General features: G+C 43.9%; 1 protein-coding gene across 1 annotated transcript in view; it reads left to right on the top strand.

Moving 5' to 3' along the window:
* Positions 1–12,103: 12,103 nt before the first annotated feature.
* The window catches only part of zfhx4 (zinc finger homeobox 4), a 77,972-nt gene continuing 67,751 nt past the window's right edge, over positions 12,104–22,324 (top strand). The window contains exon 1 of the mRNA XM_026361770.1: positions 12,104–12,485. The gene's annotated coding sequence lies outside the window, so the exon portion shown is untranslated. The remainder of the gene's footprint in view (positions 12,486–22,324) is intronic.

Below are 22,324 nucleotides of genomic sequence, written 5' to 3'. Positions count from 1 at the left end.
AAGTGTGTGTGTGTGTGTGTGTGTGTGAGTGTGTGAGAGAGCGAGAGAGAGAGGTAGAGGAAGACACTAATCATTGACAGTTTGCAGCTTTTGATGCTTTTCAGTTGAGACAAATCTGTCATCTGAATCCCAAGTGTTTGCGCACGCATGTGTTTGTGTGTGTTTGTGTCTGAGGGAGCGAGCAGGAGAACAAATCTAGACCTTATAATGCAAAGACACAGAAACACAGAATCTCCTTCTCCACACACACACACACACACACTCACACCCAGACCCAAGCATATAGGGGAAGACTGATCCAGTGTATCTACAGTCATATGTGTTCACTTAGCAAGTCACAGCTGCTAGCACCATTACTATGATTTCCTGTCTGTATGTCTCTCTATCTGCCTCCTCAACACCCCCCTCTTCCCCCACCCCGCACACACACACACAGACACACATCTAAGGGCCTTATCCAAATGGGTTTTAGCAAGACACATATTTTACACCCGCCCGAGTCTCTCTGATGTTCAGGTGCTTCAATGTAAAATGTGACCCAGGTTGTCTTCTAATGGATATCACAGCCTTAAAAAAAAATGACGTATTCCCTCCTCCCCTTCCAAAAAAACAAAGGAAGGAACTCATAACCTCAACTTTAAACATGAACAAAGGCAAGAGTAATTGCTTTTTTGTGTATCTATGTTAAAAGCTTTCAGTATTTAAGCAGGCAGTGGGAAAACAAAGGACGCATTTGTTTAATAGAATAATATCTTCTGTTTTTAAGAGAACTCCAAAGCTTTCAAATTTGAGCCTTAATGTTTCGACAAGCTGTTCAATCAGTTGTTTTTTGAGGACATCGCAAATGGCAAGCTGTCTCTGAAATACGTTTGCTTCTTTTACCTGACCCACTTTTCCCTCGCTCTCTGTGTGTGTGTGTGTGTGTGTGTGTGTTTATGTGTGCGCGTGTGCACGCTCTGTCCCTCTTTGCTCAGAAGGTTGTAAATGTAATCTTAGACACATGTTACTTCGGCTGATGTTTTTCAGATTGATGTCAGTTGCGATTAGCATATCTCCTGCCAAGACACAGGAGTGCTCTTTAGAGCCTGGCCTCGTACACAGTCAGTCACATACACACGCATGTATGCAAACCGTTGGGTAAACATAGCTCAGCTGCCATTTTGAATGATTGCATGATGATTATTTGATGCAGCGATTTATTTTGAACACAGCCTGTAAGTAAACTGAGGCAGGGAAAGATGAGAAATCTGACTGACATGCTCCAAAACTAAATTCTTCCCCAATACAGTCTCATGGCACCCCTTTTCCCGGCAACATATTATTACACCAGGCCCCCCAAAAAACACATTTTAACACTCCCTGCCCTCTAACGTTAATGTAACCCCATCCATCTCTTGAAATGCCATCTTCAGAGTGCAGCCATGTAAATGCAGCTGTGACCAACACACTCCTTGCCGAAACTGTTTCATTTACATTCATCTTGTGCTGGGGAATGGTGAATTCCTCCTCCAGTGGAAGACAGCAGGGGACCTGTGCAAAAAAACGAATTTCTATTTCTATGGCGAGTGAACGATATAGGGATTCAGAACACACCCTTCAGACAATGGAAGCAGAGGGGGACTTATTTTTCCCCTCTCTCTCTCTCTCTCTCCCCTCTTTCCCCTGTCTCTCTCCACACCCCCCTGACCCTGCTTCCCCTAAACCTGGCCAGCAGAGTGAGAGAATATGAGTAGCACCAACAGGGGGTGATGGGCAATCGGAGTGAAACAGAGAGAAAATCAGAAAAAAGTAGGTAAAAAGAAGGAGGAAAGGGAAGCTGGAGTGGGGGTGGAGGGGGGGGGGAAGAAACAACACAAGAGTGACTGACCAAACTCAGCGACAGAATGAATGAGAATGAGAGAGGAAGACAGATGCAGCAAGGGAAAGAGAGAGGCGGGGAGAAGATGAGAATATATATGCGGTGGCCAGTGTTGTGAGACAAGGCAGGTTGCTGTCACTTTAAAAATGACTGTAATAAAACTGACCGTCAGAAGATGGATCTGGTGATTTTGGCTTGCTAATCAGTCATTTGTGAAGAGGACCACAGCCCAGATTCTGTGGCTGCCTGACACCTCTTGATTGATGCCTGTGCCCGATAAAAAAAAAAAAAAAAAGGCCCATTAACTGTCCTCTCCTATTAAAATGGGTGAAATGGCGAAAAAAAAAAAAGCTCCACTCTCCCACTCCGCTCGTCTAATCTCTCTTTCATTTAGACCCCATATCCTTTTTATACTTTCTGCCCTTTTTCTTATCGGTTCTTCCACGCTGTTAAGGTAGTCTGCTATTATTGAGATAGTGGGAGAGATGTTAATCAGCGAGGCCTGCTCGTGTTTGCGTGTTTATACTTGTCCATTTGTGCACCGGATGTCACATACTGTATTTGAGTACAGACCTCACACTCAAATCAATCAATAGGCGGAAAAACACACACACACACACACACACACACACACTAGTCAATGCTACAGCTGGTACCTGTGTCACAAATTCTTGTTGAGTATGTAAATGAGCCGGCATAATCAGTGACGTCAGAAAGAGTATGACTCGGAGCCTTCTGTTAGCCTCATGACATGCGTCAGAAAAAAATAATGACCCCACAGCTGAATCTCATATCTCCTCATCTCTCCTTCTCTCCCACACACACACACACACAAAGATTGCCTGCAATAATAATAACCCCACAGACGACAGCTTCAGCCCCCTCCCTCCCATCCCCTCATCCCCACCTCACCCCCTCTCCCACATACAATCAAACAAAGCCTCTCTCTTACCTTGCGCATGACCAATCCTTCCATCTCTCCCTCTTTTTTTTTTCCTCCACCATCCTATCTATGCATGCTTATACTTTCCTTTAAACCCAACCACACCTAACAGCAACACCTTGCACTCTCCCAACCATCCCACAGCCTACAGCGTGGCACTCACACCCCCAATAAATACAACCCTGGTCTGCCGTTTTCCCATCTATCCCTTTTTCTCTGCCCCAGTCTCTTTTCCCCTCTCTCTCTCCCTCTCTCTCCCTTTCTCTCTCCCCTCGCTCCTGGCTGGTGCTGGTGAAATATCAGGGCAAACGGATTCCAGCTTTTTTCTCTGGCTCAGAGGGGTTGTTCTGTGCGATTTGGCCCTGGGGTGCATTTCAGCACTTCTGATGTGAGAGAGGGGGCGAGAGAGAGAGCGCGAAAGAGAGACAGAGAGGGCAATGGAGAGAAAGAGAAAGGAAGTGAGAGAGAGACAGAGAGAGAGGGCGAGGGAGAGACAAGACAGTGCTAGGGTTTATCCTTTCTTTCTAAGGGGCAGTCAGCGGTTTTAAAACAACAGGCTTTTGACCGGTGTTGAACCAGCAACTTAAGGCGTGAATGCTCCTCGTAGCATACAGAGGCCTTGAGGTGATCTCCATACATAATCAGGACAATCCACCCCCATGACAGGTGCGCGGCCATCTTGGAATCTGAGCCATTGGACTTGAGAGGAATGTTCACGTGCTGGTGTATGTATGGAAACGATGAAGTGGCTGCAGCCCAGCTCTTTTATTGCCCTGAATAAATTGTCGAGCGGTCAAAGAAAAATAAAAATAATTCTTAATACGATGTTCTTTATATTACCAAACCTGATGGTCTGGTATTTTGATATAATTAATTTTTCCACTGCTACAGGACACCTATGCAAAGATAGCACATGCTTAAAAGTGTGCCTGTATTATCCGTTTTAGTATTCAAAATTAAGGACCACAAAAGTTGCATATTCATCAGAACAAACTGCACAGATTATTTTAGGCAAAGTGTATTTGGTGGTTTCAGTTTCAGACCATGTTTTAAAACAATTTTTTTTTTTCAATGCAAATAATTTTTGCATTAGAATTCATTTTAAAATTTCACAGCTGATTGCATCTTACCTTCTCTTTTGTGTGTCCATGCACGTTCGTGGCTTGCATCGCTCCACGCATGCATGCTTGCATGCATACGTGTGTGTTTGTTTCATAATCTCACATCGCACTGTGGGGCATTCGAAAAGAATTTGTCATTCTCAGCTCAGCTGGCCTGATTGTGAATTAAATGCATTTTTAGGCACCTTTTTTTTTTTCCATCCCTTTGTGAACCCAGTTAGAATTGAGGTCAGGACACACAAACAGACACACAAATGCACACACTGTCTCAGAGAAAGACACATAGCTTTCAGAACAAATCACTGTTGAACTACCCTGTGTGGAATGATTCTGACATTTTGTTTGGGAGAAATAGCATTTAATTGAAGGGAGGGGTGATATGGATGGCAGTTATGCAACCAAGGGAAAATGTCTACATTTCAACCCAAATTGAAAACATAACAGACTTTGTGTTTGTGTTTGTATGTGTGTGTGTGTGTGTGTGTGTGTGTGTGAGAGAGAGAGAGAGAGAGAGAGAGATAGAGGGGGGTTGCTTGGCCAATTTAACTGTTATCCGCAGTTTGCTTGCTTGTTTGATTAAGAATTAGTTCAAGTTATGGGGTTTATCCCATAAAAATAATATTGACTTTGTGTTGTACTAATACAAAGTCATTTCGTTTTTTTGCTTTCTGAAATGCATTTGTCTCAATCTTGGTTGTAGGATTGAACTACATTTGTAAAAATGTAAATAATCTGCACTGTATGTAAGGTGAGGTGGTATAAAGCTCTTACATTTTTACATATTCACTATGCTTGTTATTTTTTATGAATTTAATATAGTGTTTTATTTTTCTAGTGCTGGAAATAGGACACAAGACAATTTGGACAAAATTAAAAATTGAACATCTAACCACAGGAAATCATCACCTGAATTTCTACAAGCTCTTAAAAAAATATTTGGGCCACTGTTTTTCTTTTCATATTTACATTTTCCTGTGTAATTCTAAATTATATGTTAAACCATATTGACACCCACCACCGTCCTCCACCAACCCTCAAAGCAGACGTCTGGAGCTGTGAGAGACTCAGAGTTTTGGTCAATGACACTTAGGCACAGTAGATGCTTGTAGAAATGGCTGCTTGAACTCAGGTCATCCGGTTTAATGATGGTCACTAAGAAAGGAAGTTGAAGAGCCCTCATAAGGACTCTTCTAATGCAGTGATAAAGCCAACAAGCATCTTTCAGGGTCACTGAACATTTCAAATAAAAAATGACGCCTCTCCCTCTCCCTCTCTGTCTTTCTTTTTCTTTATTCTATCTGTCGCTCCAAGCGTTGCCAATTTGTCTGAGCCGCATCCGTTAATCCGTGCGCATTAACGCAGTGGTCATTGCGCCTCCGGTTGACTTGGTTGGCTTGATAGATGATGGCGTCCAGGCAGGAGACTGACTGTACAAGCTCACAGCTGACAGCAGTGTTGGGTGGTCAGTCCTTGCTTTGTAAAGAGCTGGAACTCCAATGACGAGTAGCGAAAAGAACACACGTATGAGATTTTTGTGAAAACTCAATTACGCATCAAAACGATAAACCAATCGTTTTGTATCACATCAGTGGACTAATGATGCTCCACTAGAAATACAGATCGAAATCAAATGAAATTACGAACACGCTTATTCACAATTACGCAGCAACAAATGTAAGCCTTCTGCTAAAGAGTAGTGGACTACTGTGGTAGTCTATTACTTTAGATAACTTATTACTTTCTGAGTGACGGGTCCTGCACAGGCTATGAGACCCTCCTGACGTTTTCCCCTGGATGTCGAGATGTCAATCTGTTGCCATAGAACTGACTTCTTGGTACTGACCGGGTTATTTGCCGTGCTGGGATGGCCCATTGAGTGTCAGAGAAAAGGAAGGAGGGGGGGGGCATGGATGGATGGATGATGGGGTTGAAAGTTGGAGGGGTGACAGTCCCCCAGAGAGAGGGAGAGTGGGGGTTCCTGGAGATCTGAAAGGACCTTTTGGACCACTAAATTGACATGTTCAAGCTCCAGGGTTGCAATGAAGAAAGGACTTTAATAAGCCATGTGACAATATACAGTACAGCAGTCTTACTTTCGTGAGGCCACTAATAGCAGGCCTCCTCTTAGATATGAAAAGAAATGTTTACTGCTTTAATTTAACTCAATGTTATTGTTATCAATGCGTCTGTGAAATAAGAATAATAATAATAGTAACTGTTATTATTATTTAAAATTATTATTATATTTGTAACTAATATTCTATTGTTTTCTAATGTTATAGACAATTTAATCAATTACTTTTTTTATTTTGTAAATCAATTATCGTTTTTAATTCGTTTAATTCCTTTATTTCTGCACATCTTCTCACTATTTAAATATGCATAACGTAGGTAAATTAGGTTCTTTCGATCAGCATATTGGTGGTTATCTATTAAATAATTTATATATATAAAAAAAAAAATAGGAGTATACAGTTGTTCCCATTCACGGCCGCTTTACAGGTCTATAGGTGCATGTGGATCTGAGTGATAATCAATAGAATATGGCGTTGAACGGAGCTGGAGGCGGGTAGATGTGTGTTGGGGCATCACGAGAAGGTCGTTTCGGGGGCTTTTTTATTCCCCTGCCCATATATGGAGGACATTCACTGGACGCGTGTCTATTAAAGAGGGATCAACAATGAAAAAGATCGGAGGAGCAAAGGGGCAAGTGGGAGGAGGGCAGCAGGGCGAGGTGAGGCTGAATGGAAACAGTAGTGGTGTTGGTGCTGTGTGCTGTGTGAGAGGGAGACACACACATGGGGACCGGGGAGGGCGTGTGTGTGTGTGTGTGTTTCTGAGTGTGTGCCTGCACTTGTGGTGTTGATTTCCTCTCGTGAGCGACCCGAAATGCTGGCCACGCCGCCTGCCAAGTCACCCCTTCTTCTTCTCCTTCTCCTCCTCCTCCTCTCCTGCCATAACATTTGTTCTACGGGAGCGGTATCACGGCGGTCCCTGCCCCGCCTGGATCTGGGTAAAGACTTTACAGTCAGGGGCCATCGATTGCTCTTATCAAATAAACAGAATGGCACCAGCGGCTGCAAGGACCCCCCCCCCCCCCCCCCCCCCCCCGCGCGCGCACACACACACACACACACACACACAGGCTTCCTCCTTTGCTCCAGAGCCCTAGCAGCTGTGGTCCCATGTAAATTTTACATGATTGGCACCTCCTTATTTTACCCTCCTCACCCCTCCGCCTCTCCACACCCCTCTGTTACTTGCTCCCACCCCCCCCACACACACACACACACCCCCATAGTATGTTGCATATTAATACACATTTATGCAATAGCTCATCTGACAGTGCGCGCTGGCTGTGGTGTCCATGCCTGGCCCTGGGAATTTGCATACCTGATTATAGTGGCTGAAGTGCCTGATTGTTGCCGGGGTAGGTTATGTGATGCTGAAATATGATAGTTGGTGTGCAGGAGGTGGGGTGGGTTGAGGGGGCTGAACCGGTTCCTCTTGACCCTTGAAACGCAGCGTAATCCCGCCTGGCCTCGTTTGATTAGGGCATTTTTCTGTCTAATTGTTGTCATCAGGACTCGCACTATCACTGCGCATCTGGAAGCACTTTGACATCTAAGTCGCCGGTTCTCAAAATTGGGGTTCAACAATCCTCAAAGGTCCGCGAAGGCCACGCAGGGGGTAACCCCCCCACCCTCCCAGAGTTGTTTAATTTCAATGATTTCATTAACCTGAAATTATTCCAATTAGAGAACATGTGTCTGAACCGCGGCTTCAGCCAGCGCCACATTTACAGCAGCTTTCCAATGCTGTTCTGAATCAATAACAACAAAAACCCATATGGGGAGTCTAGGGGACAGAATCCAATTAAATGGGGACCCTCGGCATAAGGTGTGTCCATTTGGGGGTCCTAGACATGAAAATGTTGGAGAAACCCTGATATAAGTGACTGGGACAAAGTGCTGCATTGACAGTCTCGTTTTTATCCCAGGCACTACAAGCACTCTTTTTTTTCTTCTCTCCCCCCCCCCGCCTCTCCACCTCTCTCTTTAAAAGGGAGCGGAAGAGTGGGCTGATACCGGTCTCATGTTGCGTATGGATTTTCGTTTATATAATCGATTGAAATGTCCCAATACATTGATTTTGAGTTCAGTGTTTTACAAACAAGCGTTTATGGGTCTCGATTTTATGTTAGGGATTATTCCAGTGTGACACCGAGGCTCACAAGTCGGAGTTGTTGATTTTTAAATAAATGATCTAAATACAAACAAATAAATATCTATTGTTTCATGTATGAAATAAAAAAAAAAGACATAAAAGCTGACTCGGGAGGGGTGAAGGCGAAGAAGAGGGGAAATAGGGTGAAAAAAGACAATATTGTGCTGCCTCTCTCCTTAATCAAATAAAGTGGTGTAAAAAACACACACACAAAAGCATTTCCTTCCCTCTGAATTTCTCCTTGAATTATATGCCATCACAAGTGTGTGTGATTGCGGAATATTAAATTAAAGTGGGATAAGTCCGCACCGAGGCGGGCTGCGTCCAATCCGCAACTCATTTCCCCTGTTGTAGCACCGCATCACTGCGCTCCTCTCTTTTCAATGACAATGTGCCAAATCTGGGCATTTTGAAAACACTTTCCATATGCTATTATCGGATAGCTACTGAGCAAGAGAAAGACAGAAAAGAAGAAAAACGGAATGCTTTATACCAAAGGTACCGAGAATCTCAATATTTCTTTCTCCTTTTCTCTCACTGGCTTATTGTGCTTTATGTTTTGTGGAGATTTAACTGAGGTAAGAGGAGGTAAATGTGAAGTTTGTTTTTTATATCACGATTGTGTATTTATGGCTCGCTGATGTATGGCTTTAGGGCTGAGTGTGAAAATGTCGAGAGAGTTTATGTTTAACATCCTTGGATAAAAACTTGATTTGGTTTTATTGTTTTATTGTTTTGTTTTTTTTGTTTTTTCTTTTTTTATATAAAATCTCATTTGTTCTTAGAGTAAATTGGCTTTATCCACTTCTTTGTTGCGTGTGTTTTCAACAAATACCTTATAGAAACATTATCCTGCATCAATTTGCTGAAATTATAGAAATAATTGTCTTTTTAAATTGTTTGCAATTTATTGATTTTACAACTCTGGACCTCAGTTTAATACGGGCGACGACTTGGAAGTGCCTTTATATTCTAATGATTTCTACGTCTCAGATTTTTTTCTTTTATTGTGGTCAATATACTGTTGGAATATTTTTGACTGATTGATTTATTCCGGAGAATGTTTCTGTTATTGTTGTCATGCGTCGAGAGAGTGACACTTAACTTCTTATTGGGTGTTTTTTTACGAGGCTTCTTTGTGCATGAGTTTAGTGGACGAAAGTTGGCCAGTAGGTCACTGTGGCAGGTTGCAGGTCAGAGCTGTGGGCTTTTGCGTGTTTTTGGATGTGTCCTGTTGGGGCAGAGGGGTCAGCCATGCAACCCCATGAGGGCGCCGAGGCATAGGACAAACAAGGTGCAAGTCTCTGTGTGCACAGCCAGAAAACACTGACCAAATGACTGTTTGATGTGAGCATCAGGACGGGCTGCAGAGTTAACACGTTTCTTTTTATTTAAGAAAATGAGATCATATAAATATTAAACGGAATATCAATACAGATTTTCAGCTCAGAGGATATATTGATGGACCAACAATGGCTCCATTCCATGGCACCTTCCAGTGTGTCAAGCCAATATAATCTCCGGACGATTCAAAGCCATTGATCTACTGAGGTGGCGTAAGATCACTGTGACTATTCAGCGTCGCGTCTCATTTGTCAACAGAGGTATCAGTAAAACACAATACTTGGAAATTACACTATAATTTAACAAAGGGTTCAGTTTCAGTCACTACGTCTGTGTTTCTGTTGTGCCACTAAGAAATGTCCTGTTTGCTCCAGAACACACAAGCCCTCGCACACTGGCGCGCACGCACACACACACACACACACACACTCTCGTTTACGCACATACACACACACACACTCACACACAGACCCACACAAGCACTAGACCGGAGTTTACAGATAAAAATCTATAATTAATTGAGGATGCTGCTGATATGGAAATTGGGCGAAATATTAGTTAACGCGGTCTATTGTTAAGCGGTCCTCCGGAGAAAGAGCATCGTCTGCTGGGAGACAGGGAGGGTGGAGACCGGGGGGATTTACAAAACGCAGGAGGTTGAGATAAGCGGCAGCCTATATCAGTTCCCTAAATCCGCTTTGTACCTTCTCCCTTTTCGTTGAAAACAAATAAAATGACGAACTCAGCACCGGCGAAAATGTAAACAGCGCGCGCGTAAATGTAATCACTAGAAAGTGGAAAATAAGTATATCCTTTCACAGACATGGAGATGCTCGTATGACAAAATAAAAAGAAAATAACGGTGGTTTATGCCTACAAAGTCTTCCGTTTGGGTGTTGTGAAGTCGCGAATTAGAAATAGGTCCACTCCATGCAGCTTTGGCAAACTCAACGCACGGTCCCCGGCGGAGTTTTTGCGTGTCCGCTGCTGCAGCGGGTAGACTCGACTCTCCAAGCCGTCTGAAAGCGTCGCCTCTGAAGGCTGACGGGCTAGGAAACCCCCCTGGAGGACGGGGAGGCAGCTGCAGCAGTAGCGGCAGCAGCAGGAGCCTTGGATCCGGGTGAAAAGTGACGCCTCTGTTCCTCACCTCGACCCACCCACCCCCCTTTGTCAGAGACCTCTTCAAACCCAGAATAAACAGCCTCGGGTCGAGTCGGGCTCGGAACCCTTGGCTTCTTAAGGATCCAGTTGTTATGGGTGCAGTACAGTCAATGTGGCTGCAAAGTAGACCTAGTAGTTCACTTGCCAGCAGCAGCCTTATCATCACATCCCAAGCCCCGGCACACGCTGTTCAGTGCACCCCCCCCAGTTTCGATGTTTTCCATATTGAGCTTCCTTCCAAAGTCTTCCTCTCACCCAAAAGTCACTATTAGGAAACCGGGGGTAAAGCACAGAAAACGGTACAGGGCCAACAGATGTGATGCACTGGGTGAGGACACTGAACGGAGCTTTGAACAGAGAGGGGGGATTTCTGTGTGACCCTGTATTGGATTTTGCAGTTTGGCTCCAGTGAACGCATGCGGGGCCTCAGCGGTGCCGAAAGGGCAGCGGTGGCTTTCCAACATGTGCTGGATTACTGCGATGCTTCTGCGGTTTGGATTTGGTGAACTCAAATGTTTACTTGCACCATATGTCCGCGCAACAGATCGGATGCAATCAAAAAATAATAATAATAATAATAATACGCGTGTATTGAAAAACCGAAAAACTGAAAAGGTGCGTGTCAGCGTGTGGCGTCGATTCCTCACGTGCATGAAAGCATTTGGTGCTTTTTGTACATTCAATAAAGTTTCCTAAAAGCCAGAGGTCCATGTGCGGAGCCGTGCTGATGCGCGGCATAAACAGCTGTGTGTACTTCAGGTGTTTCCCCTTTGGTTTTACGCGCATTACTAATTAAAAACACATGTTGCATCATTTACATATAATGGTCCAGATCTCACTTTAGTTAACACGAGTAATTTTGTTTTTTCTTTCTCATCCATTTATTCCTGGAATCCGTGCACGGTTCACTCTGCACTTCTTAGAAAGAGTAATTCACTTGTAGTGTCACGATCAATAAAATCAAGATAATACAATTCTCCATTAATCATCACGGGCAGAACTTTAGAGTCGGTGTCTGTTGTGAATAAACCGAAAGAAACGAAAATGTTGGAGCTGCTTCTCAGAAACCCTCATCTGCCGAACTTATTTTGGTACAAACTGAACGACTTGTGAGTATTTGTGAGTATCTCTAAGTGCAGGCTGTGTGTCCATTGTTCTGCATGTGATTTGGCCCTCGAAGAGAGACCGTACAAAAGCAGGGTTTTTTTTTTTCCTGCGCGCATGGACCTACGCGGCCGCCAGGGCTCCGTGTGCGCGTCCTTTGCAATGTGGAGACTGTTGATCAACTCACTAATTACACTTCTCTCCTCTCTCGCCCTCCCTCTCCGTCTCTCTTTTGCTCCCTCCCTCTCCCTCTCTCTCTCTCTCTCTCTCTCTCTCTCTCTCTCTCTCATTCGCCCTCTCTCTCTCTCTGTCTCTCTACCCATTCCCAGAGTGCATATCGGGAAATAGACACACAAAGACATGCGCACTCAACTTAATCAGCCATTTTTTTAAACAGGGCTAAAACGATAATAATTAGCAGAATAAAGACATATCGGATTTTCATTTCCTTTCCTCCGTTTCCCGACCCCCGTCCACAAGAGAAACTGCGAAGCAGCCCGTCGACACGTCGTTTCACCGCCACCGGAACCAAAATAAGGGATAGCTCTCTGAACGTTTGACATTTGTGATTTTACCCCCATTTCCCAATATAAAGTTGGAGGATTATTCTAAGTTTCCCTGTTTTTCCACGTTTTGATTGTCCAATAACGCGAGCCGCTGGATGTGACTGTTTTATAAAGCCAAGAGCAGAGAGAAGCGGAGGTGACGGCTTTGGAGGGGGAAGAAAGTAAGTTTTTTTTTTTCCTTTCCACCTCTACCTTTAACTTTTATTGAGTAGTTTGGGGTGCGTGTTAAATTTAGGGCTCGGGGATCGATTATCTATCTCGCTTGTGGATCTTTGACATCGGCTCTGTTTGGATAACAGGTGCTGGGTGTTTTTTAGTCCAGAATAAAGGCGGATATCGTGATGTTAGTGCAACTCCGGCGCTTTGGCTCCAATAAAACAAGCGACTGACAGGATCGGAGGCGCGTGTGTCCGCGGTGTTACAGCGGGATATCCACATCCCGGAGCTGCCTTTTCAAAGTTTATACGAATGTAATAGGGATTCTGTGGTGACAGAGACGCGGAGTTGCTCCACGTTAGAGACGAGACGAGGGCTGTCCACTCCTGTGGCTTTGCGGTGCGGATATGGTGTTGCCTTTCCAGGAGTCCGATCCCTCGGACATGTCTGCTCTGAGCTCCTTTCTAGTCGAGGGGTCCGACTTGATGTTTTACCCCGTTTCCCGTTTCCTTCCTTCACTTCCCAACATCCCATGTTTCATTTGGAGATCCAACATTTGTGCAGCCCCGGCGCTCGAAGCCAGTTTTATTTGAACACTACGGGTCTCATGCACCTTCTAGGCACTCCCGACAAAAAAAGTGGCACGATCAGCCTCCCGACACGACCCCAAGTGTTTAGCTTCAAATTAGCCGAAGGAACATCTTTATTTGAGGGCATTTGCCGGAGAAGCGCGCGTTTGCCGACCGCAGTCCACACGTCTTTACCTGCTGCGCTTAAAAAAAAAAAAGTCTTCTCACTTCACCGAGGCGTGGGTGGCTGCGCGATCCAGGAGGGAGAGCGATCGCTGGGCTTCTGATAGCACGGAAGGTCCCTGCAGAGCGAGCCAACTCCTGGGTCTCTTTCCTTTCTCTCAAAAATCAGGACGTCTCCAGAAGTCGCACTTGAATTATATTTACTCATATTAACACATTTCTATCCATGTGAGCTCTATTCCCAGCGTCGATCCCCATCCGCGTCAGTGGCTCTGTCATTTCTCTTAGCCTATATAATTTGTCCTTTTCTTTTAATCCCAGAGATGCTGGTCGCATCATCTTCTTTAAGGTGTCGATGAGAGTTGTTTTGTAATAATTCAGAGGAGACAGAGTGTAGAGGTGCTGGTTCTCAGGTATTTTTGCGCCCCGGTGGCTGTTTGTGTTTTTGAGGTAGATAGACTTGGCTCGTATTGGGACGCGACAGTGACAGGGGGGACATCGATCGCACGGGAGAAAAAAAAAACACATCAGGGCCAAGGGGCCAGTCAGTCTCCAACCCCGGTATGTAACAGTATAGTGAGTGTGTGTGCTTGAAAAGACTCCATACGCTCCAGATGAACGTTGCACCAGTATAGGATATGCGACCTTTTTGCAGGACTGCTTCTATTTCTACTCGGCTTTTCTGGATTTTTTTTTTTTTGGTGTGGATTTTATAGCGCATTTATTCCCGAAAATACCGGCTTTTTGAAGCATGAATTTCCAAACGTACGACACTTTAAAAATTGTTTGGATTATGGAATGCGTGCAGCTTTTTACATGCAGGACACAAAGCTACTTTCAAAAAAAATCTAAATCCAGGATTTCCTATTCAATCCAATACCTCAAAAAGGGCCCATTATTAAATATCGGAATTAATCTATTATTTTTATTGTTGTTGTTATTATTATTGTTATTATTATTATTATTATTATTATTTTAACATGTAAGCTTAAAAGAATTAAATGAAGACATTCCTGCCTTTTTATCCACCACATGTCCAACTTGAAACAGAACAGTTTTATGTAGTGATAAACCCTGAGCTGATGTTTTATTTTATTTATAGCATCTGCATACCAGTCTTTATTTGTCATTACAAAAATATGGCTTAGGCCTAATAAAAATATAAAACAAGTGTATCTATGAGAGGAGATGATCCTGTCTAATTACAGTGAATTTCATCAGTTAATGATGGGATTGTCTCACTCTATAATAACACAATCGCTTGCAAATGAGGGAATTTTTGAAGTTTGTGTTTGCAGAAGCCCAGGCCCCTTGTTTTTGTTTTTCTGTTCAGGGTATCTTAGCACTATCAAAGGCTGTGTGTGTGTGTATATCTGTACATTTTAGTTAAGCTGCATGCTCAATGTTCATTTTACCCGTAGCAGCAAAGGGGAGGGATAAAAACATATAGTGTGAGAGATGGGCAGACAACCCTGCGAGGACAATAGCTGTTGGCTTGAAAATGCTTCTTGATTATTAAAAGCTAATGCATTTTCAGCATTGCAGCCTTAATTAAGGGTGCGGAGGGGGTGGGGGAGAGCAAGAGGGATGAGAGGGTACTTGGAGGTGGAGAGGATGGGCAAGGGAGGGAGAGAGAGGGAGACAGGGGCTGAGTCTGTCCTATAACTCCTGGGCCCAAGACACATGCAGCTAGAAGATTGGCTCGGGCCTCTCCTAGGGGTCGACAATGTGTCATTTCCACCCGGCTAGATTGCCCTCTGCCTATCTGATATTAATGTGCAAATCAATATTTCAGGGATTAAATTTCCCTTCTTCATTTTTTATGGTTTCTACCTCAATAAGTCTCCTGTCTAATAGAGGAGGCTGGATGATTTAGAATCCTTTGCTGCAGAAAGAGAGAGGGAGCGAGAAAGAAATAGAGAGGAGCTTTGCAACAAGGCTATCGCTGCATTTTAATGTTCTTCTTCTCGGATCCCCCCCCATAGGCCCTTAGTAAGGAGGGCTATATCGCTGCTTTACAGTGTAAAGACAGCCAAGTTGGTTAAAACGCCAGGAAGGGAAAATATGAGTTCGGTTGAATACTTAAGATGCTATGGTAATCCGAGTAGCACGTATTAGTGAAAGGGAGCTCCCCCCTCAAAAAGACACACACACACACACACACACACAGAGAGTCACTTCCAGACCTGCGTTACCAGACATCATACTTGTGTGAATATTATATTACTGCATGCTGGATTCGGCTATAACAACGTATATATTTTCTCTTCTTTTTTCTTCTCCGCGTTTTGCCCCCCCCCCCCCTTTTTTTTAAACATAGAATCCCATCAACATCCACTGGGGAGATTTACTCTCCTGCGTAATAACATCTGGCGTATGTGTGCGATAGAAATGAATCACTCTGACACAATGACCTGTGTATGATTATTGGGGAAGGGAGGAGCGTATTACCATAGTCATAATGCTGCATCTCATTGAGTCAACTAAATGAGCTTGGACCCTTTGACTCCCCATAGACATTCATTAAGGGACAGTGCACACAGAGGCGTCTGTCTCCCAATAGGTGTGTGTCTGTGCATGTGTGTTTATTTAATCCTCCTTCCTGTACCATCTGGTGCATGTGTACATGCATGTGTATGTGCGTGTCCAGCAGCAGCACAGTGTGAATTTCCCCCATTCAGTGCCCCCTCCCATTCAGCCTTTGCTGCAGAGCAGAGTAGACTGTTTTAACGTACTCTTGATAGGGAGAGTGTCAGCGAGTGAAAACAAGAAAAGAGAGGGAGAAAGCGACAGAGGAAGAGGCACAAAAGAACTCTAATTGTAGCACGACCGCTTGGCTTCCTCCCTAATTCACGGCCATTACGATGTGAAAAACACAACCGCCTGTCCTCCATTATCAAAACAGCAGGCCTACACACACTCTCACATCCATACACGCATATTCGCTGAGAGGAATCATGTAGATTTTTTTGTCTCTTATATACCGTTCACATAACGCCTATCATTCGGGGGCTCCAGCTTTTGAGGAAGATTCACTGCTGAATGTATCCAGTATTCTCCTCACAGAGATGATTGTTGGTTGAACTTTCAAAGTAAAAAATAAATTATCTGTTTTAAAGTTTTCAAGCTGGAGCAATGTAATTGATAATCTCAGCCAAATACGTATAAAGCTCGTGTTTTGCACCTATACGATATGATTTTGATGGACTAAGTTGTCTTCCTTTTCTCCACTTCTGGGTTTCATAGGTAGTGTTTTAGTCAAGATGTATTACACAGTTTCTCAGAGCATGCATTTTTCGATGTAAAGAGATATCTAACAGCTGATTTTGTACAAGATCAAGGTGTTATATTCTCTTAGTTATCTAGTGTGTGTTTGTGTGCCTGTGCGAGCAGGTTGATGGTCTGCGTAGTAGTGTCAGGGTCTCCTGGATTAGGGAGGCCTGTAGGGGGAGAAGCTAAGAAGTCCGCAGCGGCTCAGCATTATCTCTCAAAGAGGGGGCTTCCTGCGTCCGCCCTGGGGCACCACCGCCAACACACACTTTCTCTTTATCAGACACGCTGGGCGAGATGCAGAGGAGGGTTAAAGACTTGGAACGAGATCAAGCCCCTCCGTAGCTCCCAGGGAGGGTGCTTGTGAATATGCGAGCTTTAGTGTAATTAGCACTTAATTATATTAACATATGCAAATTGTCAGGCGGCGAGCTTGTACTGCCGGTGGGTATCGGCTGAGATACAAGTGACTCCATTGTAGTACCACGGCAGAAAAGAGAATAATGGGTGTGTGTAAGGCAGCCAGCCAGCAGCCAGCCAGCCCCCCATGCTAGCACATAACCAGCTAGCTCATTTAAGTCTCTGGCTGGCCGCTTTGCCAAATTTCATTAGTCGCCATGACGACCTGGCTAATTGTGCTGACTAATGTCCCCTGATCTGTCGTAAGTCGGGATGGGTGTGCATCCTTCTCCCAAAACACGAGAGGCGCAGGGAGGGAGAGACAGACAGAGAGAGAGAGGTCCGACTGTTTCGATTAAACCAGCTCACAATGACTCCTATTTACACACGTTCCACTTGTATGAACATTTGCATATTCAAAAATACTCTGCCATCTTTCCTTGTCTGCTCAGCGTGTGCGTTTGCATGTGCACTCCTGCCCTGGCAAGCTTGTGCACATGTGGCGGCAATGTGGCAGAGAGGACAACAAGAGTTCAGTTGTGCGTCGTGTGTCACATGTGTACACTGCTGTCTGTGCAGCGATCCCGGGACAGAAAGTGAATGAGACTGCTACGGCCCCGGTGTAGCAACATAGCTGAATTTGTTTTCCATTATTGTACAAGACGGAGATTCTGTCAAAGAAATGCTTGGGCCTGATAAAACAGGCACCAGCAGTGTTGGCTTTGAAACTTTCAGTCCTTCTTTTCACTTCATCCACATATCTAATTACAACACATCTTTGTAGTTACCCCCAGCCAAGCAGCAGGACTTTTTTTTTTTTTTTTTTTTTAGGAGGGAGGGTGGACAAACATTTAATGTTCTGTGCTTCCCACTAGCCAAAGGTGGATAGAGATTGGGCCTAGTTGGTGCTACTAGTACTTGCATGCTAATCCTGTTTTTTGACAGGAACGTAAACTGATATAATTGCTTTTCAGAGGCAGGAACGGCGGTTTATACAAGTGTGAAAGCACGGGAAAGGGGATTAGCATTATTTTGCATAATGCTGGGCAGGCGCTGAATGGAGCATTGAACGCTTGACTGGGTGACAGAGATGAAAGAGAGATGAAATGCTCTACCCCTCTTCTCTCTCGCCCTCCCTCTCTTCCCTCGCTCCCCTCCAGTCCCTCTGCCTCTGACCGCTGTTGCTGGTAGAGGACTGTGCTTACCGGAGAGGACCTGGAAACACCAGGCCAGTGTTTTTGGCTGTTTGCTCAGATGCCAGCGGATGGAAGCTATCGTGTGAGGCAATATGTATGATAATAAAGTAACCGTGGAGTACGGTGAACTCCTGGCTCCTGCATCCCTAAAGCACTGGAGTGTGCAATTATGTAGTGGATGGATGTGGCTCAGGTAGCATTTACATGGAAGGAAGGGAGCGGCTTTCATGGATCAAATCAAACTACACTGTACTTACATTTTCCTTTATTGAGATGTTTGCTAAGGATTTGGTTGGATATTGTCTGGGTTGAGGGAACTGTGGAACTGCGAGGCAGGTGTGTTTTATGCGAATGTCTGTGTATGTGTGTGTGAGCTCTGATAGTAGTGTTTGGAGGGGGCAGAAGGGAGGTGACGCAGCTTAAAATTGCCACCGTGACTTCCATATGACCCAACTCGACTTTGTGAGTAATTTATGATCAACCGTCATCATTGCTATTGCATCTGGCGTATGGAAATGATTCAGGGTTGAAGGAGGGGTGTGAGGTTGGGTGGTGAAGAACATAAATGCCACAAAGGCCGGTGTGGCCTGTTTTTGTTGTCTCTCATTGGACAGGATCCTCTTTCTTTGACCTTTTGCACGCCTTCTCTCGTCTTTCATATGCTAATGCCGGCCGGTCCCGAGGAAGAAACACGCTGGAGCTGAGTGGAGGAGGACAAAGAGTCCCTCTCTCTTTCTCTGCCTCCTTTCCATGCTATATATCCTCTTTTCTTGCCTCTTTCCTCTCAAGCAACTTGACAGACTTTGGCATGAAAGGAAGTGAGTGCTTAGTGGATGGGAAAGGTGGGGATGGCGTTCTGTGACCCGCACCACCTGTGAGGATCAAGTGCACTGCAGTGATCCTTGGTTATGTGTATGTGGAGTGTTATTTTGAGTGGCCCTTGTGGTGTGTATTGCAGATCGGTAATCGTTTGAGCCGTGCCGCTGGTAGTGTTATAGCTCAGGCCGAGTCAGTTGAGGAGTGATTTGTTGCTTTTCCAGTGAAGCTAGTCAAGTTTTCATACAGCGTCTATGCTTCTCCCTGTGACTCCGCTCTGCCAACTCTATCTTCCTACGACCTATAACGTATTGTGTACAAGTGGCTGAAAGTATACTAATGTGGCTACAACGGCCTTCCTTTTCCCCTGTTGAGCATGGCACGGTTTCAAAGCTGTATTGGCTCTGTTTTGGGAAGGGGGCATGTTATCTGTAGGAAATGTAATTTTTGTCCTCATTGAAATCGTTCATTATTGAGCGCGGTTATCTAAATGTTTTTGTTGGTGTTGGTCCAGCGCCAGTCGGGATTGCGTTACCCTCTTTCACTCTCTCTCTCTCTCTCATGTCTCTGTCTGTCTCTGTCTCTCTAACTCTTTTTCTGTCTCTCCCATCCCGCCAGGCCTTCATCAGTCTCTTAAGGGAAAATAGAAAGAGGGGGATTTTTCTCTCTGTGCGCCGTCCCGTTCTCAGGCTCTCCTGCCTATTTTGCATCAGCCATCTCATACAGGATATTAGCCATGGAAAAACATGGGTCTGGGTATTTCATTTAGAATAATATGTTTATTCTTTTCATTTCAAAGTGGAAGTGGGGGGATTTCGCAGGGTGGGGAAAGAACAATCAGGGCCGTGTGTTGGAGGACTCATTCTGTTTGATCTGAGGTCCTGGGGGCCCTGGTGGTGGCTGAGATTCTCAGGTTTAGGTCAAATAAAATGGGCTGCTGAAAAAAATGAAGCCTCTCTTTCTTTCTCCCTTGTCTCACAGATTCGCTTTCTCTGCATATCTGTTTTAGCGTCTCTGTCTCATATTCTGTGTTGCTTTCTGTCTCATCTTTCATTTGGATATGTGCATGTTCTTTTTGTCTGTTGACATACATTGGCAGGCAAGTGGGGAGGGGAATTAAGAGCAAACAGTGATTGGGCAATTTAAATGCAAAGAGAAACTCCCCCATTAGTGATATTTCTAAAGTTTTGCTTTATTGCTGCAGATTTAATTTTATTTCTTTACATCAGTCTACACTTGAAACTGTGACATTGCTTGTCCTCTGTGCAGTTATTGTGAAGGACACTTGCTCAGCCCTTCAGGTTCACATGAGTGCCTCAAAGTCGTCATCTTGCAGATTCAACAAAGCATTCAGAAGGCTTTTGTTTTAGAAAGGTTTGTCCCTCTTGTACTTAGCAACAAAAAAGTGCACAGTACAAAAGGTTATATGCTGCATTTTATTGATTTCTCTCAGAAGTATTTTCATAGCTGAAAAACCTGGCCAAGTAGAAACGAATGTGTGCAACTACCTCCACCAAACACAAGTTTAAAAGACGAGCTCAGAGTTAAAAGGAAACATAGTTGATCAGTGACTAAGTTTCTCCAGGTTTGAGAAAAGATACACCACAATAGCACAAGATGTCTCATGACAAGTGATACATTCTCTTCCACGTTGGCCAAAGACAAAGGCAGGGATTGAAAAGACAGAGAGCCCAGTCACAGGACATATGCACAATAATAGCACTTAAGGAAGAGCTGAGAAATAAGAAGAGAGTCTCACTTTACATAATATAAATACTACTAATGATAATAAAGTTCCATTGCAGATTAGATAAAACATTTATATTATTTTATTATTATTATTTCCTCAAAATACCATCTTCAGACCACCTTTATTTTCTCTTTACTGTATATGTATATGCGCCATCTATGTGTTCCTCTGTGTGCATGAATATTCCATGTATACAACATGATTGGCATGTGGTATTCCTGACGGCACTAGCATGAGGATATCAAGGCCATTGGCAGAGCTCGTCAGGGAATAAGTGGCTATTTAATTATGCATGACTTGTGGGCTTAAACAGTGTAATGAGAGATGAGATGAATTTACCAAAGAATCTGACTTGATTTGAGACCTTCTCAATTATAGGGAAATGTTACTCACAGTACGATCTGCAGGTGCTGAAACACTCATCGATGCGGCCACACTAAATGTGAATATTTCTACGTATTATATTGTAACTTCAGGGATATGTAAAGTATTAAAAGACCAAATCTTATCTTTTCCAATGTAAGTCTCTGTCTCATCTAACACAGGCAAGCAAACGTGTCTCACCAACTCCCTCGAGGGGACGTAAACTAACACAGTCCCTCTCAAACTCTGGTTCTTTTTTTTTTTCTAACCTGGCTCCAGCCATGGAATAATCTTTAATTATATGCTATTACAAATATAAAAAAAAAAAGACTAATTTTTTCTTTGACAGTAAAGAAGAAGAGCAGAGCAGGCAGACGGAGGCAGGAATGTTCTTGTATATGAAATTGTAGATATTAACAGGGCCGGTTTTGTCAGCAGTTTCACTGATGTATCAGTTCTCTGCCCCTAGACTAAATAAAGAGGGAACCTTTGCCATGTTTCATCCCAGCTCAGATGAGGAGATATAGGGAGGCTTCGGAGGAATTGTTAAAAAAGGAAATTATGGCTGGGGAATGGACCTCTTCTTTAACACAATACCTAAACAAGTGTCATGAAGTGGGGATGGACGATCCACTGTTCTGCTTGGCTATTCAGAAACACCCCCCAACTCTTTTTTTTTTTTTATATTGACTAAGTAAATGCAGATATTTTATTAAAATATATCTGACTGAATGCGACTATGCAGTATGCGTAACCTGTGTGTGCCTGTGTATATTCGAGAGAGAGGTCAAAAACAAGACAGATATCACTGGCTGTGGTCTTCAGCTGCCTTGTCATTGACCTCCACGGTCTCCTGGCTGTCACATTAAGAGCAATGCAACGCACACATGCGTTTTGAGGAAAAAGTTAAAAAGCAGCGAGAAGGGTGCGTTTATGTGCGGAAAATGTATCACCAAGAATGCTCCTGTGTTAAATGTTATATTTTAATATGTTTTTGTGTCACTTAATATCTAATGGCAGTTATTTCCTACAGCGAACTGTAAGGTAATGGGTCCATTCCATCTTGATTCCCTCTCTGCGGGCTGGCGCTGGTTTTGCGTGACATGGTGTTTATTTGATAAAGGAATATTGTGGTGCTAATCGAAAACCACACTAATTACGAATGACAGTTGTTTATTTGTAGTAAAATCCAATTAAAATGTACACTTTTCAACTACAGTGCTCATTTTTTTTTCTCCTTCTCCTCCCCCCATTCTCTTTCTTCCCTCCCATGGTAACCAGAAAAAGAGCCTATGATG

This window comes from Anabas testudineus, chromosome 2 (genome assembly GCF_900324465.2).
Source record: "Anabas testudineus chromosome 2, fAnaTes1.2, whole genome shotgun sequence".
In the NCBI taxonomy this organism is placed as follows: domain Eukaryota; kingdom Metazoa; phylum Chordata; class Actinopteri; order Anabantiformes; family Anabantidae; genus Anabas; species Anabas testudineus.
The sequence above is the reverse complement of the archived record's forward strand: the minus strand, read 5'-3'. Positions and strand labels throughout refer to the sequence as shown.